Below are 7323 nucleotides of genomic sequence, written 5' to 3'. Positions count from 1 at the left end.
CGAATGACAACGAAACTCGGCTAGCTCAGTTAGGAGAACGCCAGTCTATCAATCTAAGGGTTTGTTTATCAAGGAAAAACATTGTTACCGAATTTTTAGCCCCAGCAAAATCCTAATGTAAGTGAAATACTGTTGAAATGGGACAAAAACAAAGCAAACAATCCTGTACCTAACTAAAAACCTAAATATATCCCTACCTACCCGACCTATTCTTTTGGGCCATGTTACCCTAGCCACACATTTTTTTTCTAATTATTTAAGCCTTTGGAAAATGACCTTAAAAAATTAACATGTCTTTATAAAAGTTTTACCGGTGCTTGCTAGAACATGTGTACGATAATATTGGATTTAATTAATGTAATCATGTAAGGTTGCCCGGCTAGTGCAGTGGTTAGCGCACTCGTTTCTCACCTAGGCGACCCGGGTTTGATTCCCGGCTTGGGCGCATGTGAGTTTGGTTTGTGGTCACCAAGCCGGACAAGTGGGTTTTCTCCGGGTTCTTCGGTTTCCCCCAAAACACAAGACCACACTCTCGCGTAAATCGTGCCAACGAGAGTGATTAACATCATGTTGTAATAACTTGTTTCACAATCGTTGTAAAATAAATATGTTTAAACTATCATGTAATGATTACGCTTTAACCTTTTGTGGGAATTATTCTGCGTGTTATTAGATTTAGAGGGTTATAGTGAGTTCAATATTCCATGGGGTTTAATTTTGTCGACATTCGAAACTGCAAAGATCAGTGAAGATATTTTGTGTACTTTTCGACATAATTTTATTTGTTTTAAATTGGAAAACAATTAGTAAATAAATTATGTTGCTGTTTTAAGTTTTCGCTAGATTGTTTGCTTTGTTGTATACGATAGTCGTTACCTTATATAAATCTTATTATAAGTATTTTGAACACAAATATCTACCCTTATTTCATGAGTGCACATGTTTAAGATTGTATGGCGTTTAACCGTTGATAAAACAGATCAATAGTAAGAGTGTTAATATATTTTTATAAGAATATATGTCAAGAATATACTGTTTATGTATGTCAATAATATACGCTTTATATCTGTCAACAATATACGGTTTACATATGTCAAGAATTATATACGGTTTATATATGCCAAGAGTTATATACGGTTTATATTTGTCAATGATTAAAGGTTTATATCTGTCAATAATAAAAGGTTTATTTCTGTCAATTGTCAATAATAAAAGGTTTATATCTGTTATTAATATACTGTTTAAATCTGTCAATAATATACTGTTTATATATGTCTCGAATTTACGGTTAATATTTCTCAAGAATATACGTTTTATACATCAGACGAGTGGTAATAAATCTTTATAATTAAAGTAGGAGTGATAACTACCAGTTAACATTATTGAACATGAAACAAATTCTATTTTTTTTTACTTGAAGATGGCTCAAGGACGACCTTTGGCGAGTTTCAAACTACAGAATTTCTGGCAAAATACGAGAGAATGAGATACACTGGGTGTTGACTGTGCCAGCAATCTGGGACAATGCTGCCAAACAGTTCATGAGAGAAGCCGCTAAACAGGTATTCAAAAGCCATAAACGATAAATAGACAAACGATAAAGAGCTTTTAACACAATTTGAGTATTTTTAGAACTTTTAATCGATTATCAAAAACACTCAATACAATGTGGTATGCAGGGGACATTATAGGAGATATGTATTTATAAGCATTTCGTTAAGAAAGGAAAATTTTCTAAAGATTTGGTAAATATAGATCGAAAATACACTGTATTCTTTCATTGATCAATTTTGAAAACATCTGATTTATCGTCGTTCTTTATCTTTTCGATAGGGCAATGCGGTATATTGTACGAATATATTGAATGATAAACATTTTTATCTAATATTATTATCAACGTTGAGCAACGCATTAATTTTGAATGAAAGTACAATGCGTGCAGAATTGTATTATGTTTAGTGCTTTAGCACATTTACTAATATGCGTTTTTCCTGAAGGCTGGTATCGAAGAAACAAGTCTCACTGTTGCTCTAGAACCAGAGGCAGCGTCATTGTTTTGTCGCCACCTACCGGTTGAACGAAGCGAAAATGAAACGTCGCTCGGCATACCGAAAGCTGGACAGAGATATCTGGTGTTGGATGCGGGAGGTATAACAGGCAGATGCCATAAAAACAGTAGCCCCGGACCTGCACATACTGTTCCAACATGACTCAGTATCGTTTTCGTACAACCAAATGTGTCTTTTGTCTTAGCTTTGCCTTAATCCGTTCTAAAATGAATCCTAGAGTAAATATTTCTTTCTTATGCCCCAATTTGTCCTTTACTTGCACTCAACTTGGAGAGATTACGAAACGTTACTTAAATATGAACGTTTAGGCGATAACTTGTTTTTAACACCCATGTGTACAGTGTACAAAATTAAAACGTCCTGCCGATACCCAAGACCTGTGAACTTTAAACACCGGTTTGAATAGGCTCTTACAAAGCGAGTTTTTATTTAAGCATAAATAGAACAGTAAATGAATGTTTATAATCACGGAGAAAGGTGTTTGTTTATTAAACTACACTTACAACGAGATATTCGCAAAATACGTATTAAGCAATTGCAATTTCTATCTGTACTGATAGCTGAATGGAAAGTGAAGCAATATGCGTAATATTATGAAGTATCTTCGAGTATACGTGAGGACATTTTAAATACCTTTTCATTAATTAATATTTGATCAAATATTGAAATGTAACGCACCTTATCATAAGGAGTTAGTCGAACACTGCTCATATGTACCGATTTCAGTATAATTGGATGTTGGCATTTAAAGACTTTTGCAAACCCTCTCTTTTTACGCAAAGGGAAGGCTAACATAATATTTCTCTCTTGGGATTGTGTTGATGCCATTGCAGTTCACCTTGCACAAGCATATTTGTACCAATAGGATGTGCATCAAATAATTCACATGTTTTCTAGGTACAAAATACACGCTGGTATGTTTTTGGATAATGTACGTAGTAATCAGGTAGATCGTACTCGTAACAGCAGGTTCCGTAACCTCTCTATTCGAACGGAGCTGTAATATTTGTGTAATATTTACACTCCTTTTTTCGTTCCTTATATGCGTGCATGGTATTTCAGTTGTATTAATATTCCATTTTTCACATATAAAATATAATATATATATATATATATATATAAAACACATTAAATGTGTAATTTCATGTGTGTATAAATACATTTGTCAATGCTCAGATAATCGCGAAGCCGGAACCTCACTTACCTTGAATTGACAAAATGTTTTCATGCTACGCAAAGCCATATAATCCTTTAGCAATAGTAATAGTAATAAAAATAAATAACGAGTATAAGATTTTTTTATTAATGTGGTTCAATTTCCTACTCCTGTTCCTTTTGGTGGTGGTTTCGTTTAAAGCATCCGACCAAAAAATAAGTTAGTTTTCGGATAGCTCCATTAACTAATAAGTTAAATTAAAAACAAATTCCTTACATCTTAAATAAACAACTTTATTGATATTTTTGGTTATAGTTTTTGTGGGTTTTTTTGCTCTTAATTACAACTATAAAATTGGATGTACAATGACCAGTTTTGAAGCCCTTAGAGGTGAAAGTAACGTGTTGGTAAAACGATTTACAGTATAATGTCTACATATACTTTCTGTACATTAAAATCCCATTAGAATGATACCACTTCTTGGGGTAACTAGGCATCCAGAATCCGCATATTTGTGTCTCGCATACCTTAAGAAGTTACATTAAACATAATAGCATGTTGAAATGTATAGAAATTAGAAAATATTCTATAACTTAAGGTGGGACAATAGATATCACCGTCCATGGAGTGTTGCGGTCGATGGAGGTAAAGGAACTGTGCAAGGCGAACGGCGGTGCGTGGGGTGGAACTAAGGTCGACGAAGCCTTCAAATGTTTCATCAATGACATTGCAGGTAACATAGATGATGTTTTTTTAAACAACGCATATGGTATTTTAGAACATACATTTATACTGAACCAGATAAATCATCGTCAGTGATTCAGAAGAAAGGTTCTATTGAGAAAAGTATGGCAATTCACTCAAACACAAAACTTATTTATTTGTATTTACGTATTTTAGTTTCATATAAACTGAAGAAGACATCCTAAAAGTCTTAATATATTTGGTCAGTCTGTCTTGGAGAAATGTTGATTTTTATTTTGCTTAACATAAATAAAGATTGACTTTATTGTTAATAAAAAAATCGATTCAAGAAATACTTTTCAAGAATAAATTCAACTCTTAACCCAAAACTTTGTTGCCATTTGAAGTGCGATCAAGATTGATAAAGCTCAGACCATAATTTTGATAGCATTTCAATAAAAATGAATAGAAATATTTTTAATATCATTGTTTACAGTTCGTAAAACATACATAAAATATTATTTTCGTGTGCAGGGTTCGACGCCATGGGCGATTTAAAGCGAAACCACTTGTACGATTTCATTGATTTGTTTCGTCGATTCGAAAACAAGAAGCCGTCCATTTCTCCAGACAAGGACAGCAAGACGATTATACCCCTTCCTCAGTCCCTGTGTACCTTGATAGAGAAACGACAGGGACGAGCCTTGTGTGACCTCATCAAGAACACGTATTACGCCTCTTCGGTAAATCCTTGATACTTGTTATACTGTTACATGGTATCTACCTATATATTTTGTCGCAAAATGAATTTTTAAGAATGGTTTGTTCTTTTTAATTATGTATATATATATGCAAGTCGTTATCATTCAAGATCAGGCAATACATAAATATAATAATGAAAAAGAAAATACAGTTTCCAATACTTACCAAAACTTTTTTTAAAAGTCTTTGATTTTTTGACTCAAATATTAAACAAATTATACTAGACAATTATTAACTTTAAACATTATTTTTTCAAAAATCTGTTTTACTGTTATAAGGTGTCAATGACAAACGAAAAGGTCCATATCGACGCTAGCGTTGCCAGACGGTTTTTCGATACATCTGTTTCAAGGACTGTTGGACTCTTGAAGAACATTCTAAGCTTGCCAGTAAACAGGGATGTAGAAGCTATTTTGATGGTAGGTGGATTTTCCGAATCGCCTATGCTTCAATACGCTGTGAGCAAAGAGTTCGGAGCTCTAAAAAGAATTGTTCCACGGGAAGCAAGCCTGGCAGTACTGAAAGGGGCTGTAATATTTGGGCACAACACAAAAGCTATCAAAGAACGTATTAGCCAACGGACTTACGGTGTTGAAACGACCTCTCCTTTCGATGCAACCAAACACGATGTGACCAAAAAGAAATATTATGAAGGAAAAGCCCGATGCACCGATATTTTTTTGAAGCATATAGAAATTGGACAGAAACTTAAGGTTGGTGAGACCCAATTTAAACGGCGTTATGTTAGTATAGAATCAGACCAAAGCTCAATTGTCTTTCCCATTTTTATTACGTATGAGAAGAACCCCATGTATACAACAGATCCAGGGTGTACTTGTGTTGGGAATCTTACCATCCCTCTTTCCCGCAGCGGAAAAGACAGAGAGGTAATTGTAAGGTTCATCTTTGGAGGAACAGAAATTGTAGTTGAGGCAACAGAAAAATCAACAAGAAAGGTTCATCACTTGAAGATCGATTTCCTGGTTTAAACTGAATTTTGTTGTGTTTGATTGCATTTTGAGCTTTAGGCGGCAGTGAATTATCTGTGTTATGAAGTATAGACTGTGTGTTACACAAACTGTATAGCTGATGTGTTTCGAAAGTGTTTACTTAGTTATTAATATGGCTAAGATTATGTAAACTTAAGACTACCGTTCTCAGTCTCTGTAAAACTGGAAATTATGAAAACAAACTCACATAGATAATAATTTACTTTGATTTACCTTCACAAAATTGATGAAGTGTTTAAGTTTAAATGTTAAGGTTATATTTTTTGTAAAGCTAAAGATCGTATTGTTTACAAGCAACAAAAACTATATTTTGTTCAGTAAAAAGGAAGACATAAATGTTTATCTACTGATTACTGTAAAATCAATTGCATTTTTTCTGAAATAAGAGGATGGGTTATGGTGGTAATTATGTATTAGAAAAAGAACAAAACAATGGAACATGTACACAAAATGTTAAAAGAAGTGATTGTGTGGATTATAGAAAAGTGGTATTCAACCATTGAAAAATAGTTATCGACACACATGTATTGGTGACACACTTATAATCCAGACTTGTATAAAACTTCCAGTGTCTGTGTTGAATGCGATGCTTTGTAGATATATGTATATGTTAATAAAATTACAAAGAATAAACTCCAATGGTTAAAACAAATCACATCTATATTTACTAAAAATGATATGATTCATATCAGAGAAAGTCATGAATTTCCAAATACTGAATGGCTAAAGATGTAGATTTTGCGATAAAAACTGTATTGGTGACGTATTACACCAGCTTTTTATATTTGTCCACATGGGCTATGGCCTTCTGGATATTCTGTAAATAAATCTTGAATCTTGAATCTTGTATTACACCAGGATTTAAATGTAACTATTTTGCTGAGTATAGAAAACATATTTATTGAAAGACGATCATATCGGTATACAAATGTATAAACTTTCAGAACTATTTCAGACCAAACCTGATGATAATAATATCAAATTAATTATATCATGTAAATTCCTGAAGCATATTGTTGTTAATTTTAGTTTGAGAAATGTAAAATAATGTGTTCCACCCTTGGTAAATATTTGATTGTCTCTTTATTCTGCATAAAAGTAAGCTGACGTTTGTAATTATCTAAATGTTACTCATATAATGAAACATAAAATGTTTACTGATTTATTTTTTATCTTTAATGTATATAGTGTTTGCAATGACTTAATGTGTTTATATGTTCTCATGTTTTTGTCATGTACTTGTGACATGAGTTTAGATGAATAAAAGTGTAGATGTGTCGAACGTTTTACATACTGTCCATAAGTTCTATGTTGAAGGCTGTCAATAAAGTTATTGATTATATATATCCCGACCAATGTTGCCATAGAGCGAACAATAAAAAGGTGTTATTACATTAGTGTTCCAAAGTGTGCTTATTTTTTTCTGAAAAATATTGCTTTTATTATATTTATACGTAATGAGTTTTACGACCAATGGAATTTAAATTGCGTGTTCGTGCACTGATATTTATGTGTACAACCCGCTTCATGGATAAAAGATTCACAGAGACGATTTCGAAGTGATAGCACTGTTGTTCAAAACCGGAGTCAACAACGATAGCTCATGTTTTTACTTTATTCACGTTTATTCTTATTTCGCTTA

Source organism: Mya arenaria, chromosome 1 (genome assembly GCF_026914265.1).
Source record: "Mya arenaria isolate MELC-2E11 chromosome 1, ASM2691426v1".
Lineage (NCBI taxonomy): Eukaryota > Metazoa > Mollusca > Bivalvia > Myida > Myidae > Mya > Mya arenaria.
The sequence above is the reverse complement of the archived record's forward strand: the minus strand, read 5'-3'. Positions refer to the sequence as shown.